Source organism: Neovison vison, chromosome 11 (assembly GCF_020171115.1).
Source record: "Neovison vison isolate M4711 chromosome 11, ASM_NN_V1, whole genome shotgun sequence".
Classification (NCBI taxonomy): domain Eukaryota; kingdom Metazoa; phylum Chordata; class Mammalia; order Carnivora; family Mustelidae; genus Neogale; species Neogale vison.
The window spans coordinates 169,619,768-169,639,506 of NC_058101.1; the positions used below are offsets into that span (position 1 = coordinate 169,619,768).

General features: G+C 40.4%; 1 protein-coding gene, 1 long non-coding RNA gene and 1 other non-coding gene across 5 annotated transcripts in view; 2 read left to right on the forward strand and 1 right to left on the reverse strand.

The window, feature by feature from the left end:
* Positions 1-3,047: 3,047 nt before the first annotated feature.
* Positions 3,048-3,197, forward strand: LOC122890792. The gene has a single exon (XR_006381214.1). It is a non-coding gene; the product is annotated as a small nucleolar RNA SNORA62/SNORA6 family (small nucleolar RNA).
* Positions 3,198-18,355: 15,158 nt separating this feature from the next.
* LOC122889831 lies at positions 18,356-19,249 on the reverse strand. The gene is made up of 2 exons (XR_006380980.1): positions 19,191-19,249; positions 18,356-18,811 (listed from the first exon to the last, which is right to left on the reverse strand). It is a non-coding gene; the product is annotated as an uncharacterized LOC122889831 (long non-coding RNA).
* An 80-nt stretch (positions 19,250-19,329) lies between these two features.
* Positions 19,330-19,739, forward strand: part of LOC122889810 (thyroid receptor-interacting protein 11-like) — a 39,077-nt gene continuing 38,667 nt past the window's right edge. The window contains exon 1 of one of the 3 annotated variants that reach the window (XR_006380969.1): positions 19,330-19,413. The gene's annotated coding sequence lies outside the window, so the exon portion shown is untranslated. The remainder of the gene's footprint in view (positions 19,414-19,739) is intronic. The other 2 variants (XR_006380970.1, XM_044225229.1) reach the window with 2 other exon arrangements.

Consider the following 19,739-nt stretch of genomic DNA (forward strand, 5'->3'; position numbering starts at 1 on the left):
AGGGGTTATGCTGTCCATCGTGTAAGTTGTCTTGTGCTCATATACCTATAAGTTGGAAGTTGTACACAGAGTATATTCTGTTGAGGACTGTGGATTAATTCTGTTAAATGGAAGTCTTGACCATTCACTCCACGTATTGAGCTTTAATTTCACTTCTATGCAGTGATTGACTGTCGTGTCCAAGAAGAATTGTCAGTAAAGACACTGCAAGAAAACTGCAGTGTTATTCAGAAATCAGGAATAGTAGAAATCATAAGGTAAACAAGGGAAATTTTAATTTTTCAACAGGATTAAATAATGCTCTCCTTTCCCTCCCTTTCTCAGTTTAGAAAAACTATTTAAATGATCCTTTGGTTGAGAGAAGAAACTGGTAGAAGGGATATGTTAAAAAAATCTTACTTAAAAATTCATATTAAGAGCATTCGCAATACATTTTAAGATGAAGTTGCTTTTGCGGGGAACAGGTAATTAAAGGGGATGTAGAATGCCAGTATTATCAGCCTGTATTGGATCTTCAAATCTATCGAGTACTTGGTGGTTAGGGAGAAAATAAACCTGATGACTGCTTTCTGAGAAGAGATGATATTTCCTATGTACGGTAGAAGGTTTATACACTGTTCATTCTTTTCTAGAAGTAAAAGTTGTCAAATATCATAAGTGCCAGAATATTCCAGGTTTCAAGAAATAAAAATTCAGCTTAAAATGAACTTCAGTCAAAACCAAACCGTTCTGGGGCGCCTGGGTGGCTCAGCGGGTTAAGCCTCTGCCTTTTGCTCAGGTCATGATCCCAGGGTCCTGGGATCGAGCCCCGCATCAGGCTCTCTGTTCAGCGGGGAGCCTGCTTCTTCCTCTGTCTCTGCCTGCCTCTCTGCCTACTTGTGATCTCTCTCTGTCAGATAAATAAATAAAATCTTAAAAACAAACAAACCACAACAACAACAACAAAAAAGTTCTCTGGTCTTGGGGTGCCTGGGTGGCTCAGTTGGTTAAGCAACTGCCTTTGGCTCAGGTCAGGATCCTGAGGTTCTGGGATTGAGCCCCACATTGGGCTCCCTGCTCAGAAGGTCTTACTTCGAGGGAAATGGGGCACTTACCCAGGTGGATAGGAGGTAGCTACCATAATAACACCTGCTTGTAACCGGGTTAATAGCCATGTGTTCACTTTGAGTTTCAAACTTTAATAAGCATGAAGGTTGGAACTCGGTTTATCTGGTACTACCAAAGCCTCTTTTGAATTTTGATCCCATGAAGGAGAGAGATTATCAGCGCATTGGTAAAATTTAAAAAATAACTAATATACTTGTAGGGTATTTTCCTGTATCATTCCATATATTCCTGATTCTCCTTTCTTTTGGTTGTGAAGATGGTAATACATGCTTAGAAGAAATTAGGGGACAAAACAACATACAGGTCACTTTTATTCTGCCCATGCAGAATTACTTTTATTTGACCGATTTATTTGTTTATTCCCTGGACCACAAATACTTGCATAATTATATTTTTCTAGGTGCTGTTTAATGTGCTAGTTCATTGAATTTCGAAAGTGCTATAGGTTGTAGTTCCATGTAGGAATGGGGGTATCAGGCAGTGTATGATACAAAACTGATTGAGTCTCTGGTTTGAAAGATATCAGTTCTGACCTGTTGGTTCTCTGTGGTTCATTTTGGGTTTTTCTTCTCTAAGGAAATTTTTTTGTGATCACTTCATAGTTTTAGGGATTCCTTTTTGTAGAAAATAAAGCTAACATCCAGTTTCCAGTTTTCTTTATTTTTGTTTTGTTTTGCTTTGGGGGAGAATGAAAATATGTCTCTGGATTCTTAGTATCTGTGGCGTGATTAACTTTGCTGAAGTCTTTCATGAAAAGTAAAAGTATGGAAGGCAATCCAGATTTAATGTCTTTCTACTAAATTTGTTTAATGTTGTGGTGCTCCAACTTTCCTATGTATCGGAATCCGCTGAAATGCTTGTTGAAACACATTGCTTGATTTCTGGCTCTACCCACCACCTTCCGGGTTTTTTTTTATGAAGTAGGTCTGGGTGGGGCCTGTGAATTTGCATTTATTTCTTAGAAGTTACTAGGTGATGTTAGTGCTGCTAGTGCTGGTCTAAAGAGCGCTATTGGGAACTATTGATTAGATGACCTTAAATGCGAAAGAGAGGCCAGCCATGTTTCTTAATGAAACTGGAGATAGTTTTGATGTTACAGAAAATTGATGTTTTGGTATTTCACAGGGAATTTAAGAGAAGTGATATCCATTCACGTTTTTATTAATTAATTAATTAATTAATTAAAATGATTTTATTTGTCGGGGGAGGTGGGGGAGAATGAGGAAGCAGAAGCAGGGAGAGCAGCAGGCAGAGGCAGAAGCAGGCTCCCTGCTAAGCGGGAAGCCCCATGCGGGATTCGATCCCAGGACCCTGGGATCATGATGGGAGCTGAATTCAGTTGCTTAAGTGCCTGAGCCCACCAAGGCATCCCTACATTCATTTTTTTTCACTTAAAGCTGGAATTAGATGTGATTTCTTAATAAAGACATTGTGTGTAGTAGAAGAGCACTTATCAATTGGGGAACCATATCCACTAAATTTTTATCGTCCACATTGAAAAGTCAGATACTTTCTTGGGCTATTAATATGTGTGCTGGATTTCAGATACATGTAGTTTTAAAGGCTATTTCTTTGTAACGTATGTTAGAGCCAGGTTTGATAGGTTAGTAAACTAAGCTTTCAATAGAATGTTGGCCAAAGAATATGAATAGATAGTTAAAGAATGACAAATCAAGTCCAGAAACATGAGAAATATATAACTTCTATTACTTCAATACAAAACAATATTTTTGGCAAGTCAGATTTTAAAGACTACAAAAATCTTAGTGCATCTTGTAAGAAGTGGACATTGTAACAGCCTTGGTGGCTAAGATAAGCTGCTTTGATTTTTTGAAGGCCAGTTGGTAGCAATTCCTTTAAAAATATTTTTAGCTTGTGACCCAGCATTTTCACTAGGAATTAGTGTTCTCTGCATATACATTTTCTGTGTAAGTTCGTTTGTTACATCATTATTACAACAAAAAATAGCTGCCTGGCCAATGCACTCATTAAATGTTGGTAGTATGCTTCATGAGGGGCAGGTCTTTTGCTAAGACCACAAGGGTCTGTGGCCCAAAAAGTGGAGTTTGAGAGTAATTCTTGCTGCAAGTTAAAAACAAACAAACAAAACAGTCTACATAGAGGTCAGGGAATTGATACAAAACTGTGTAATAGTTACAAATATTTTGCAGGTCTTAATAATGTCAGCTTTACTTTTCATATGGTAAAACAGGAAATAACCCAAATGTCCTTCAGTACATGAGTGGCACATCCATACCAGATGGAATACTTCTCAGCAATTAAGAAGGAACAAACTCTGGATGCATGCAGCAACTAGTGTGGATTTCAAGGGCATGATGCTGAGTGGAAAAAGCCAATCTGTACAGGTCACACACTGTAGGCAGCCATTCACGTTTTTGTTATCACAAAGTTAGATTAGCAGTCACCGAAGGGTTAGGGCTGATGAGGTTGGGGGTGGGGTGGGTGGTTGTGACTGGAAAGGGGTACTGAGAGGGAATGTTTTTGTGTTGATGAAATCTGATCTTGATTGTGGTGGTTGTTACCTGAATTGACACTTGTGATAAGGTGACCTAAAATGGTACACATGCATCCCAATGTCAGTTTCCTGGTTTTGATGTCCTGTAATCCAGAGGATGCAACCCTGTCTGGGAAATGGGGTGGAAATTATATGGGACTTCATACTGTTTTTGCAACACCCTGTGAATCTGTAATTATTTCAAAGTAAAATGTGAAGTTTTAGAAAGAATATCTAATAAAAGGAAGTGTTCAAAGTATTAGAATAAAACAAGTTTCAAAGTGATAAAGCATATGATCCCACCTTAATATTTCATATCACTTAACACATTTACCTGGAAGTAATGAGTGATCAAAATATTCTGAGCAGTAGCATGGTGGGTTCTTTTGGATTCTTTTGTGAGTGTGTGTATGCTTCTCTATAATGTCGATAGTTTAGATGAGCTGGTATCACTTTTGTCGTTTGAAAAACTGTACTCATAATAAGTCCCAAAAATCTAATTCTGGAATGTTGAAATTTAAATAACAGTTACATTGAGATTGTAAAGTTTTGTTTATATTGGTTACACCAAGTTAGCATTTAAATAGCTCTTAGCTGAGATTGGAGAGTATATTTATCCTCTAAAACATGTTGTGTATGTAAATTTAAAGCTGTTTTTTGATCTTGGTATGACAAATGTCCTGTTTGATGTTCTGACTCCCCAGTGTTGTCCAATGTAAGTATATACATTGCAGGCCACATGAAATTTCAAGCTTCATTAACCACATTGAGAAAGTAAAAAGCAGGCAAAATGATTGTTTTTAAAGATTCTATTTATTTTTTGTCAGAGAGCAAGAGCGAGAGCGAGAGCTCGAGCAGATGTGCTCTCAAGCCAGAGAGCCCCTGTGGGCACATGCACAATCCAGGGGGGAGGGGCAGGCAGAGGAGTCAGACCAGGCAGAAATGAGAAGCAGGCTCCCTGGTAAGCAAAGAGCTGGATGTGGAATTTGATCCCAGGACTCTGAGATCACAACCTGAGCTCAAGCTTAATTGAGCCACCCTGGTGTCCTTTGTTGAAATCATTTTTAAGAAATTTAGTTTGTTTAATCAGTTATATCCAGAATATTATCATTTCAATATGTAATCAGTATAAAATCACAGTGAGATGTTTTACATTCATTTTATCATACTGTGATAAAAATCATACTGATGTGGGAAACAGAGGCAGAAGAAACATTATTAAATTTCCTTACCTCCTGACAAGCCCTTAAAACAGGCAGAGTGACTCTCCTCTAGGGACTCAACTACCCCCACCTTAAGGGCTTGCTAAGGGCAAAGGGAAGTCCTAGCCTGACCGACCCCCTACCCCTCACCAGGACCCTGTGAGCACTTTAACAATTCCTTTGGAAACTTTATCTCTAAACCTCCCAGATAGTGTTGACAATCATTCCCAAGCATATGGCCTACTGATAGACATGTAAAGGGTCTCACAAAAAGGTTTTACTACTAGTAGTGAATAACCTTTCCCCCCAAAAATAGCTGGCCCCTCAAGGTCCTAGAAACCTTGCTTCCAAAATTCCTTAGAGACTGACACCATCCCTAATCCCTTCCCACCTTACAAGTATATACTGGACCACTCCTGAGAACCCCAGGGCAGCATCTCTTCCTGCCCACAGGTCCTGTCCCCATACTTTAATAAATCACCATTTTGCACCAGAGAGGCCTCAAGGATCCTTTCTTGGTACTGAGCTCCAGACCTCACCCAACCAAACCTCACCTATGTTCTAGAAGTTCATCATTTGGCGTCCAGCTGGGTCTGTGAGTCTTTACATTTGGACTCTGAGCTTTGGTGCAAAGTTGGTGAGTCTGTTCTCGCTCCTTCCTTTACTCTCACTTCAGGGCTTTTCAAGGAGTATGGTCTTATTGGAACACTTGCATGTCAGTTGCTTAGGCTTTAATCCTCTAGCCCGTGGCTAATCTACAGGGAAGAAAACATCAGATTTTTGGCTGGAAGTTAGTACGCTGGCCGGAATGGTAATAAGACCCAGAAACTTGATGTCGTCTCTTTATTCCTGTTCTTACATAAAGTTGGCTTTCTTGGGCACGGGACAGCCATCTAAGTCACCAGGAAGGACCGCTGCCATTCTTAAGACTCCCATGTGAGGTTTCTTCCTGAATGATCTAATGTGATCTCCTCCACATGCCTGGCCTAGCCACTTCCTGCCATGGGACCTCCACTGGAAGATGGCCCAAAGCAGTACCCGATTGAATTATAACACAACCGGGGATCGTTTCCTAGGGAAGTGGGCGGTAAGGACCCCATGTGTTGGAATGTCACATAGACCATGATGGGTTTCAGTCTTTACTGTTTCACGCCAGTGTCTTCTCCAAACTACTTAAAGCTATGAAATTGGGTAATTTCCCCTTGCCAAACTTTTTTTTTGTTTCCCATGGGTTAAAAATGGCAGGGCAGCCCCACAACTTTTAGAGTATAGGATGGCACAATATCCTAGTCCATTCACCGGGCACCCATCTGTAGCCCAGGATACGAAGGGGAAGAAGAGGGACGCTGGCACCCATCCAGGGCCTTTTATGGCAGGAATGCCTTCCCGAGGAGGTAGAATGGTGATCAATAGCGAGGTCTTGAGGGACGTCTTCTTTACGGTGGCTTTTGACATATGGGCAGCTCTGACATATCCTGTGTGGGACGCCACCAAGGCATCAGGGCGGATTAGGTAACGGACCTTCCTTCCTTTTCTGGGAGCATGGCCTCAGTAGGCTTCCTCAGTCCCAAGGACTCTACTGTGGGATGCCTTGGAACCCACTGGAAATAATTTGGATTGCAAAACTTAGGAGAGGACTGAGCTCCAGTAACACTGCATGGCCTCAGTGGGATCTATCAGTTAGATCTCCTGTACAGGAAACAGGGTGAATGAACCTAGGGTGCCTTCATTGTTTATGCCTAAGCCATCATTGCTCTACACCAGGACTCAGACCTAAGGGCGTTTTGCAGAATGTGTTTGCCTGAACGAGTGAGCTAGTCAACTCCCTCCTGACATATTGGGTGATTATTATGTAAATAAGCCTTCTAGAAAACCCAGGTTGCTAGGCCACCCCTAGGAAAGGGGACTCTGACTTTCCCTCTCTCTGTTTCTCCTCATAGATGTGGGGGCTTCTCCTTTACTCATGTCTGTGTTAATGGCTATAACTGGAGCCAACTGGGGTTAGTCTAACTCGAGATGGAGACTTTGAGGAATATTCCCAGGCAGCTGCCAAAACTCCCTTTGTTTCAGGGAAATTCCCTTTCTTCTTTGGCCTGACATGGACTGCTTAACCCCTCCTTCCTGGCGGGAAAACATGGCTTCTGCTCCTCTGTTGGAGCTGTCCTTTTAACCATTGCTGGTACTCTAAGGTTTGCTCTTCCAGACTAAGGAAACTTTTTTCTTAAGAGGTCCGTGACTTACAACAATGTAAAAATATTTATTTGTAAATAAAACATTCACCTTTTCTCTCTATCTGAACCCTCTAAAACTCAAAAGGTCTCAGTAAGTGTTTTCCTCCATGGCAATCAGTCATTTGAATAAGTTCAATAAGAATCTGTTCTCCTTGTAATAGAACACCATGGGAAGCATGGGTTATTTTACCAAGGCTTTGACTGGAATGCCCTATTTGAGAAAGACAAAAAGAACAACTCAGATATGACCAGACAGCTTTAAGGAACTAAGGTTGCCTTTTTGAAACCTGGAGCCATAAAGCCCCTTGGAACTGTTGGCCCAATACCTGGCTTACAGTGTTCCCAGCAGCCTCACCAGGTGAGTAAAGAATGTCACTTCCTGGCAGGTGCTGGAACCTCGGGATACCCTGGGGGACCTCAAGAAGAGGAATTCACCCCAATCGACAGGTATTGCAGGCATGTCTGATGGCAAGTACATGGCTTGGCTTCTGGCCTGGAGAGGCTATAATAAGTTCAACCTAGAAATTCCTTACAAGAAGTTCCAGTAAAGCAGATTCTAAAAGATCTATATGATCACTCACTGTTCTTGCTGAGCTTATATAAATAATTAGGCCACATTTGTTAAAACTGGACTTGTTTTTCAAATAAACTAGTCCTGATTTGGCTATCTCTGGAAATGAGGGTTATTTTAGAGAGACAAATTATGTTTTAATAACACCTTTATGAAGGTTACATTCTAGATTGGATTGTCTTTAAATGTTTGTTTACCTAAGGTAAACAATTTGAGGTGAACTTCAGAAAAGTTGCACAATAGCTCATTCAGAGGATCTTCTTGCATTTTTATTCTGGGGGGTTATAACAAGAGCCCATGGCACTTGGTTAAACAACTGGAAAATAGAATTGATTCCCAAACAATTGTATAACTTAACTATGACCTTGACCATTGTACTTCTCTATAGAGCATAACTGTTCAGATGTTACTGATCTTGCTTACTGTATTTGGCCAGATTTAAGATGCCCCTGTATAAAATACAGATGATAGTTGGTTTACTGATGACAGTAGTTTTCATGAAAAGAGTAAGAAAATCTAGGTGTGCCATAGTGCCCACTAGCACTTTGCAATTTCCAAAGCCTTAAAAAGTTAAATATTTCCTGCATTCAGCCTGGCATCCACAATCTTCTGGAAAGGTAGAAAAAACGAATCATACTTTAAAATGTCATATTACTAAGCTTAGTCTATAAACCCAGGAAAATTGAATTACTCTCCTACCAATAGGACTTCTCACGATGAGAACTGCTCCAAAACAACCTCTAGGACTCCGCCCTTTTGACTTATTACATAATAATATTATATAATAATGATCATCATAATTATTATTATGTAGTAATGAGTTATTATATATATGTATATAAAATATCTCTTTCCATAGATCTGTCATTGGATGAAGATTATAATGCCTTATTAAATACTCACTAGAGGCTGGTTTAACTTATAAGATACTCAGTGAAGATACTAATCATGTACTCCCCAAACCTGATTTAATTATAGCTGAAAACCCACCCCATGTAAATCTCAGAGACACTGTTTATTTAAAAAAAAAAAAAAATTGGAAGTCACATACAACAGAAAGCCTACATCCAAAATGGAAAGGTCCCTATCAGGTCATACTATGTACTCCCACTGCGGGAAAGCTAGATAGACACTCTTCCTGGGTGCATATATCTAGAGTAAAACCCTAACCTCCTTCACAGGGACCCAGTGAGCAAATGAATGTGCCTTCTTACTCCTGTGAGCCCATAGAAGACCTCAAACTTCTCTTCAAGCCAAAATGAAGGTTGTAATTCTCTTTATCTTCCTTTCACCTATCTTAACTGACAGTTCCTTTCTACAGTGGGCACACCATTATACTGAACTGCATAATCAGTTTGTTGGATATGTGGAATTTTGCCTATGTCAAGTACATCCAGGTTACCCTGGTGTGTTTTGCCTTTACAGGGCACGGATTGGCATTCTCTGCAGGATTATATTTCAGATATAATATATGGAGACAGTATGTACCAGGATAACTCTATCACTAACCCAGATGTTTCTTCCTGGCCCATCCTCATTGAAACATGGAGTTCACCAGGACCCCATGACCAAGCTTTTTCATACTCTCAAACTATTAAAGTCCTAACTGACCTTACAAGCCCACAAATTAATACCCACCAACTAGGGCCTAAGCCTAAGCTACAAAACCCTCCTCATCGCTATACCAAGGATGGCATATATCAAATTTGGGATACATATTTGTGGGTCCTACCCACCATCGGACAGCTCAGTCAAAAGGCAGTTTTAGGCCAGACCAAAGAAATCATACATATGATACATGGGCAAAATGCACACAACATCTGGGATGGCTATCATTAGAAATGTGTTCTGAAATAATAGTACTCCAGGCTACTGACAGGTTTGCTACTGATTGGGTAAGGTGACCTGGCATTAGATGGACAGCTCCAGATGGAACCAACTAGATATGTGGAACTAACCTATGGCCCTGGCTTCCTCCAGGGAAGATAGGTCGCTGCACCTTAGGATTTGCCTGGATTCATGGGCGTGATACTATAATCGTCACTACTCCAGCTAATCTCCCAGTTTAAAGCAAAGATGACACGATCTGTTTTTAAGTGGTATGATCACTTCACATCCATTTTTGCTCCATCTGTGGGACTAGAGGATTTCATTTGGCATGTAGAAGCCCTTAATAAATATACTGCAAAGGCACTCAGTGATTCACTAAATAACATCTCCTTACTTACTATCGAAGTCTCAATGATGCGCAAGGCAGTCCTACAAAATAAGATGGCCTTAGATGTCCTGACAGCAGCATAGGGTGACACATGTGCAATTATCAAAGCAGAATGTGTGTACATCCCAGAATATCACAGAAATGTCACGGGACTAATAAAAGATAAGAATACCCAGATTGAGGCTCCACAGGATCCTTCTCTCTCTCTCTCTCTCTCTCTCTCTCTCTCTCTCTCTCTCTCAGTGATTGGTTAAGTTCCTGGTTTAAAGGAGGACTGTGGCCAACAATTAAATATCTCCTTTTTGGCTTTCTCATCCTTACGGCCTTGATAATCTTAATGTGTTGCCTTGTTCAGTGTTTCTCTGCTTGGTGCTGAGCTCCATTGCTGCAATGACTTCATGACGACAGATGATACTTACCACGCAGAGACACTTCCTCACTGTCAGCGCTGGATTCAGCTGCCTCCCTCTTTTGTAACTTCCCTACACGTTCCTCAACTGATCAATGTTGAACCAAGTAGGTAGGGACAACTCTACACCCCTATTCAGCAGGAAGAAGTTACAGAAGATGAGCCCTTCCATCTTCAACTACTGTAAAGATTTAAGGGTCAACATAGTTCAGGGGGGAATGATGTGGGAAACAGAGGCAGAAGAAAAATTATTAAATTTTTTTACCTACTGACAAGCCCTTAAAACAGGCAGAGTGACCCTCCTCTAGGGACTCAACTACCCCCACCTTAAGGCTTTGCTAAGGGCAAAAGGAAATCCTAGCCTGACTGACCCCTACCCCCAACCAGGATCCTATAAGTCTACTTTAACAATTCCTTTGGAAACTTTATATCTAAACCTCCAAGATAGTGTTGACAAACATTCCCAAGCATATGGACCACTGGTAGACATCGAAAGGGTCTCACATAAAGGTTTAATTACTGGTCATGAATAACCTTTTCCCCAAAACAATAGCTAGCCCCTCAAGGTCATAGAAACTTGCTTCTAAATTCCATAGAGACTGACACCATCCCTAACTTATTCCCTCCCCAACTTATAAGTACATAATAGACCACTCCTGATAACCCCAGGGCCTCTCTTCTTGTCTACCGAGCCTGTAAATGTACAAAGAACACCTCAGCATTCTTTATGAAGAACTCATTTCTGATTTTGGTGAGTATTAGCAGCATGAAATTCTGCAATTAGAGTGTTTTTTTTTTTTCTTTACTGAACATTTGTGAGGATTGTGGAATGTGGCTGTCCAGACTAAGTGAAATTCGATGTAATGATGTTTCATAGATTTTTTTTTTCTCAGTGCTTTAGGGTGTCTTTAAAGTTTCAGTATACACAGTGTCTGTTTATTGCCATTACTTTGTGGATACAAGCTTTAAAAATATAACATTGAGGATATTATGTATGTGTAGACACATATGCAGGTTGGGATTTTAAACCCTGGGTTGTAGTTAAATTCATGGAACTGATTGATTTCTTGGTTCCTCCAGTTATGCTGTGATTTATGTCAGTTTTGGCAGTTTCTAATGCAATAATGAAATATCTTGATGCCAAATTACTTGTCTAAAGTTTATTGAAAATAATTTATTGGTAATGTCTCACTCCTCCACCCCCAGGGTATGTCAGTAGCTACTTATACTATATTTCCAAATTTCTGAATAGGAAGGTTTTCTCTGTTAAAACTTGTTGGCAAGAGTATGTGTAGTCGGGGATGCCGGGTGGGTCAGTCGGTTAAGCGGATGCCTTTTGCTCAGGTCATGATCCCAGGGTCCTGGGATCGAGTCCCCACATCAGGCTCCCTGCTCGGCGGGGAGCCTGATTCCCCCCGCTCTCTCTCTTTGCCTCTCTGCCTACTTGTGATCCTTGTCTATCAAATAAATAAATAAAATCTTTAAAAAAAAAGCACTTGGCAAATGACTTAGATATACTGCCAATATTCGTTTACTTCCTCTCTTTAGTTTTTAATTTTACTCTTTGTATAGCCCCTCTTTAAAATTTTGTTTGTTTTTATTTAATTTTTTTTCAGTGTAATAGATTTCAGTTTATGCACCACACCCAGTGCTCCATGCAATACCTGCCCTCCATAATACCCACCACCAGGCTCCCCCAACCTCCCACCGCCCCACCCCTTCAAAACCCTCAGATTGTTTTTCAGAGTCCATAGTCTCTCACAGTTCATCTCCCCCTCCAATTTTCAGAATTTTTTAAAAATTTACTTACTTACTTATTTAGAGTATATGAGGTCCTCTTTTTCCATCCTTATTTCTGTGAAATTTGGTGAGATTGTGACTGGATTGCATTGACTCTGTTGCTAGCACTGTCCAGTAGCAATAAGTTTTTGTAATGAGGGTAATGTTTCCCATCTACACTGTCCAGTATGACAGTGACGGACAACATGTGACTTGAGCACTTGAAAAGTGATTAGTAAAATTGAGGAAACGAATTCTAAATTTTATGTGATTTTAATTAAATGCAAATGTAAAGAGCCATGTTACTAGCGACTGCTGTGTTGTGTATCATAACTACAGGTCATTTTGAGGAAAATTGATTTTAACATTAATAAGTTTTCTCACCTACAAGCATGGTATGTCTCTTACTCAGTTAAGTCTCTGATTCTCTCAGCAGTGTTTCATATATTGTAGCACACAGATCTCCTCCATATCTTTTTATATTTATCCCTGAATAGTTAATGTGTTTTTTTATGCTATTGTTAAGTTGTACTTTATGTTTTATTTCCAGTTGTTGGTAATATGTCAATAATATTGTATTTATTTTAGTATTTTCATGTTTCAGGTATGAAATAACTTTGCACTCCTGGTATAAACTCAATTCTTTATTATGTGTTACCATTTTTATGTATTGCAGGATTCAATTTTCTAATTTCTTAAGGAGTTTTGGTTCCATATTCTTGATAGAGCTGGATCATTCTCTTGTGTTGTCTTTATTTTTGGTGTTCTGGTAATGCTGACTTCATAACACTGAGTTGAAAAGTGTGTTCTTTTGGGAAGGAAGAATTGGTGAAGAATTCTTTCTTTTTTTTTTTTCCCCAATTTATTTATTTTCAGAAAAACAGTATTCATTATTTTTTCACCACACCCAGTGCTCCATGCAAGCCGTGCCCTCTATAATACCCACCACCTGGTACCCCAACCTCCCACCCCCCCGCCACTTCAAACCCCTCAGACTGTTTTTCAGAGTCCATAGTCTCTCATGGTTCACCTCCCCTTCCAATTTACCCAAATTCCCTACTCCTCTCTAATGCCCCTTGTCTTTCTTAAATTTTTGGTAGAAATTCACCAAAGAAGTTGTCTAGGTGGCGGTATTCTTTTGGTTTTGTTGTTTTAATTGTTGAAGTCTTTAAGTACAACTCAGTTATTTTAAATATATATAGGTCTTTTTACTTCACCTATTCTTATGTAACCTTTGATAATTGGAGAAATTCTTTGAGACATCTCCTCTAAGCTGTCACATACACAAATTGTAAGTTTCCCTTATCCTTTTAATATCTATAAGACTTGTAATGATGTCTTTTTCTTGATTCTTGGTAGAACTTGCATCTTCTTTTTTCCTTTGACTTAATGTACTTTTCCGTTTTTAAAACCTTTGGAAAGACAATCTTTTAAACTAATAGAAAAAGACAAAGAAATACTCATTTCCTAAATTTAAGAAATGTTAACTTTGGGGCGCCTGGGTGGCTCAGTGAGTTAAGCCACTGCCTTCGGCTCAGGTCATGATCTCAGGGTCCTGGGATCCAGTCCCGCATCAGGCTCTCTGCTCAGCAGGGGTCCTGCTTCCCTTCCTCTCTATCTGCCTGCTTCTCTGCCTACTTGTGATCTCTGTCTGTCAAATAAATAAATAAAACCTTTAAAAAAAGAGAGAAATGTTAACTTTTTTTGTGTATTTGATTTGGATAGATTTTTTTCAATTAAGATTTTATTTATTTATTTGCCAGAGAGAGAGAGAGCGAGAACAGGCAGGCAGAGTGGCAGCAGAGGCAGAGGGAGAAGCAGGCTCCCTGCCAAGCAAGGAGCCTGATGTGGGACTCAATCCCAGGACGCTGGGATCATGACCTGATCCTAAGGCAGCCGCTTAACCAACTGAGCCACCCAAGCGTCCCTAATTTGTATAGTTTTGATTAAAATATTCAAACACTGAACAGTTTGCAGGAATTGAAACAGTGAGCACGTCTTCTTTTTCTCCCTTAGTGCCTTTCCGAACTTTCCATTACTGAAGGAGATCTATATCATTCCTTTGCATATTTCTCTATTTTTTGGTGCATGTTTGTATGAATTCATCATCTGTATAAACCTTTTTTCTAGTTGGAAAATCTGTCTAAATGGTGTGCTTTATATATCTTTTTGCACCTTGGGTTTTTTGTTTTTGTTGTTGTTGTTTTTTGACTTAGCATTGTGTGACATACAACCATGTTGATACTGGATCTAGCATGCATAAACAGAATTCCAATTTTCTTGTAGAATACCAACAGTTTGGGGTTATCAGGTTTCAGGTCTAGAAATGAGAGTGGAGAATGGGAGGGTGGTAAATGGTATTCAAATCTTTTACTGTACATTTTCCTTATCCAGAAGTATAAACTTCTTTTCATATGTTTGTTAGCTGCTTGAAATTCTTCTGTTTGTTAACTGTGTTGGAATGTTAAGAAAGTATAATCTTCTGAACATTGTTCCCAGAGTTATAATTTGAACTTTGGTGTTCCTTTCATTTAGTGCCTTTATACACTTTTCTTATGTTTTCTGTCCTTTGTCTTGTTACCTGTAATTTCAGGGTGCAAAAGGACAAGAGTATGTGCCCATCTTGATTTTCTTTCTTTTATAAGTTTCAAGTAATGTAAGGATGTTACAGTTTTCAGATGGCTCCTTTACTGTTGCTTTTTACTTTGAACTGGGAAGGAAAGCTTCTCCACCTTTACTCTCCGCCTTCCTTTTTCTGGCAGCTGTCCATTGCATGTGAAGAGTTGCTGGGTGCCATCAGTAGGTCACCAGGTGGAAAGGGGATAGCTTTGCATGCTTTATGTGGAGTTAAGAGACAAACCGGGCTCCCAAAAGATTTCCACTAACCAGATATCCTATCAGATGGGAGTTGAAGGTGTCAAGGTGCTAAGAACCTAGGTTGGTGATTTGAACTAACTTGGTAAACTTGGAATTAATAATAAAGTGTATGCCTTTTGGTGTGTCCTACAATCTCGAAGGCATGGCTTCATCTGTACCATACCTTTCTGAATGAAGAGATTGTTCCAGGGTTTTTGGTTAAAAATTTAACTCTACCTCTAGAGATTGTTTTTTTGCAGCTCGATGTAGAAGTTTTCAGTGCTGAATTTCTTTCCTGTGTTTGTTCTCTGGTGTTTAAGAATCAGTAGCTAATGATTGATTGAAATCACTTTTCTTTGCTCTGCTGTGTGGAAGGTTTATACCCCATAAAAAAGATTCATATATTGCAAGACTTAAAACGTGATGCAGCCTCAGAATATGTGAGCTACTGGTAGTCTGTAGAGGTAGCAGTGTAAATATGCTATGTTGAAATTTTTTTAACTTTGAAAAAAATTTATCTTGAAACACTTGATTTATATGCAGTTGTAAGAAATACTAGAGACATCTCACATCTCCTATAACCTTTATCCTGTTTTTCCCAGTGATAATGTCTTGAATGACTGTAGGAAAAGTAACACATCCAGAAACTTGACACCGACACAATCCAGACTTTATTTAAATTCCCAAGTTTTACTTAGACCTCTCTGTGACGTTGTCAGGTGGAGGAAATGAGTGTATGTGTAATTAGTTGTAGGTAATGTTACCATACATGTAGTTTGTAATGCCACCATCACAGTAAAGATACAGAGTAAGTCTGTCACAAGAATCCCTACAGTCCTGTCCTCTGCTCCCAGCCTCTTTGGCAACCACTCATCTGGTCTCTCTCCAGTGATGTTGTCATTTCAAGAAGGTTTTGTAGATGGAATCATACATATGTTACCCATTAAGAGTAGATTTTTTTTCACTTAATCATAATTTATTTAAGGCGAATTCAAATTGTGTGTTTTACTAGTTATCCCTTTTTACTCTTCAGTTGGTATTCCATGCTGTGGACATTCTTCAGCTATAATATCCACCCATTGTAGGGTATTTGAGTTGTTTTCAGTTTTGGGCTATGATCAGATAAAGCTGCTAGAAACACTTATGTAAAGGTTTGGGTGTGAAAGTAGGTTTTTCTTTCTTTAGAATAAATGCCCAAGAGTATACTTACTGAGCAATGTATTGACTGTGTTTTGGCTTTTTTTTTTTTTTTTTGACCATGTAGATGAGAATGAAATACCTGCTGTTAGACATTGCTAAACAATGCACCTTAAATGGAAAACTGTCCTCTTAAGTTCCTTTTAATTCTATTACAGTTTGTGTTTGAAAATACAATCTTTTGCCTTTGGTAACTGTGAGAATATGTTGAAAACTAAATTAGCTTCTACTAAATATTTTGGAGGGTTGGGTTTTCACTTATAACAGCATTTTTAAAATATTATAATACACAATTCACCTGTCAAACGATTTAGCGAGTTTATACATGTGTCCATTAAACAGATATTTATGGAGAGAGGGAGAGAGAATCCTGAAGCAGACGCCCCACTCAAGATGAAGTCCAATGCCAGGCTGGATGCCAGGACCCTGAGATCGGGACCTGAGCTGAAACCAAGAGCTGACCGCGCATACCATTTGGTTTAAATGGTAAAGATGTTTTTTAATTCCCAAGATACTCATTGAAGGGCAAAGGTCAAAATGGCTTCAGATGGCCTTAGAGATCAAGGCTCCCTCTGCTACTTCTTGGTTCCCTAAGGCTGGTTACTCACAGTTGGCAGAAGACCTTCACTGGTAATTTGGGCGTCAGCTCCTGGTTTAGAACACTAAAACTTTGGTTCCCTGTAGTGTACACCAGGGAGAGTTTAGGCTACCGTAGCATTATCCAGGTTGTGTAGATCAGAGTTCAGGCTACTGCACCATTTTCTAGGTTGTAGCTATTATGTTTATTGGTACCTCGTTTTCCCACTGCGACCTGCCTAAGGGATGTGGAAGAACTGGTACCTTATTACAGAGCTGGGGGAAAGGCTTAGGAAGTTATTCAGGTGAGTTTTAGGAAACAATCTTGGAGCTCTTTTCCCATAGACATAGAACTTGTGGTGGAGCAGAGTTGTCTGACTGGCTCTTGCCAGTGAGTTTGCTGAGGGAATAAATGGTGGCAGGTCTTCTAGGTGAGGTATGAGGTGAGGTGCTGTGCTCTGTAGGATCCTGGGAAGGGAGTTAGGCACCTGAGGAAATAAAGAGAAGAAACGGCTGCCTGCGAGGGGTGGAACGGTGAGGGGCTGTGTACGTGAGCACCAAGACAGATGGCTGAGTCTCCTGAGGTTTGTAATGGTGCCTGAAATGTGCCTCTGATGACCTTTGGAGGTAGCTGATTGTCCTCGTTGACCTGCTTCCTGAGAACTGGGCCAGAACCTATTGACCTCCCCTCACCTGCCTCGTTTCTTCCCTTCTAGGTCTGCAGTAAGCCTCAGCTACTGGCATGACCCTTCCATCCAGCATTGTATAAGACTAAGGAGAAGAAGGCCTCCAGAATTAACAAAGGCAAGTGACTCCCTCCCTCCCAATGTCCCCTCATCAGCCCAGGGCCTTGAGGTTTTAGGGGTTCCTTCTTCAAAAGAGAGAGTTCCAGTGTTCATGCTTTCCAGTGGCATATGAAAGTGCTCATTTCCCAACATCCTCACCAGCACAGGGACCTTTTCATTGTGTTTCATCTGTTATGTGAAAAATGTGATCTTACAGTATATTTATGTTATTGTATTCCTCTTATTTGGGGGCTGAAATTAAGGATCATTTTTATATGCTTAAGAACCATTTCTAGTATCTTTTACAGTGAACTGTCCAGGTAAGGAATCACCTTGTTGTCCATATTAAAGTGATAATAACACTATTAGGCTCTGCAAGTCCTTTCTATCAAGGAAGGCAATGAAAAGATTTGAGATGGGAGGGTGACTCATTCTCGATCAGATTGAGAAATTAGGCAAATGACCCCACGCCCTTGGGCATGCACAGAATCCTGGCCAAAAAGATAGAGCCTCTGGGTAGATTTTGTAAGAAATGCAAAGAAAGTTTAAAGTGACAATAAGGACAAGGACCTTCCTTTGAGCTAAGGGTGAACCCAGGCTTTAGGAAGATGGGATCAGGCCTGCCTAAGAGGTCTGAAGCCTCCGTCCGGGGCTCCTGAGGCAGCTTTGATAACCAGAGGCGGGGCCACACCTTGGAGCCCTGGGGACCTGGGTGCCCTGAGGCAGCAAGTCAGCAGCCTGTCTGCATTCTTTCTCTGCATGGGCTGGCATGTGCAGAGTGCTTCCCAAGTAGGGTGTGGTGAGCATCTTTTCAGGTTTTGTTTCAACATCCAGTCTGTTGTGAATGATACTGTGTAACATACAACAAAAATGATTTCCTAGAAATAAAATGCAAGATAACCTGTAAACTATAAGCTCAAATGATTTATTAGGAGAATCAATAGACACCGAACTCCTATATCACATTGCAGTACATTTCTAAATGCTGCTCAGGTTTTGTTCTTAAGATAGTTACACTTTAAGCAACAGGGCTGTAGAACACAGATTTTATCTTCCTTTCCCCCTTTTATTCACCATCTCCTTTACCAAGCTCCTCACCCTGGAGCTGAATAAGTCCATTTGGGGGGCAATGTTTGCTCGTGCCTTCCTTTCCTGCAGTCGGTCCGTGAGGTCAGTTTATAAGCATAGAGACTTTTACCCACACAGGTTGGAGATGAAGGGAACATGGTAAGAAATACGGCTTTATTTTATTTTATTTTATTTCACTTTGCTTGGACATTTATCTGCCCCATATTCTGACCACAAAATATTATATCGTCTTGATCTCGCATGTTGACGTTTAGCTGAGTCCTCAGTAGTTTGCACCTGGGCACAAAAAGCGTATTTCGAAGAGGAACATTAAGATCTTTCCTGTGTACAATCATAGGACATTTTATGGTAATCTTTAAAGATTTCATTTATTTATTTATTGGAGAGGGAGAGCATGAGTGGGAGAGCCAGAGGAAGAGGGAAAAACAGGCTGTCAGCTGAGCAGGGAGCAGATCCTGACCTGAGCCAAAGGCAGATGCTTTACCGACTGAGCCACCCAGGTGCCCCAAGGAACATTTTTATTTCTAAGATCTTTATTTCCACCATTAAATCATTAAATAGATTGTAGTTACTTTGGTTCCAGCAGGTTTAAGTTAAAAAGAAGACAGTGTGAAAGTCTTGATTTCTCCCATGAGTCCACAGGAAAATCACTGACCCCAAAGAAGAGCAGCCAAATCCTCATTTCCTCCTCTCCTAGGGCGGGCTCTGCAGGGATGCTTTCTGATCTCACTGAGTGATAACTTGTCTCTGTCTCAGGATATTTTGCTCGAGTCTATGGCGTCAGTCAGCTGATAAGGGCATTTCTGCAGAAGATAGAATGTCATTGTCAAATTCTAAATCTTGGGACTGGGATGGAGACCACCTTCTGGAGATTAAAGGTAAGTGAACATTCGCCCTCTTCTTTCCCGAATTGTTTCATTTGTGAAGGTGCCCACCTGGTTCAAAATGTTAAAAATATATTAGGAGGAGATGCAGTGACCGCCTGTCTCCCACGCCTGTCCCCAGCTACTTGCGCCTGCTGCCGCTGTCAGCCATGTACTTGATGTCACCGGGGCCCCGGTGAAGGATGGGTGCCTGGCTTCTCATCCTCTGCTGTTACCAACAGGGCTCCTGATAAAAACCCTTGTCAACATGTCCTCTGTATGAGCAGAAGACCCTGACAGTGGGACTGTGAGCGCTAGACCCCCATGTCCGCTCTATTCAC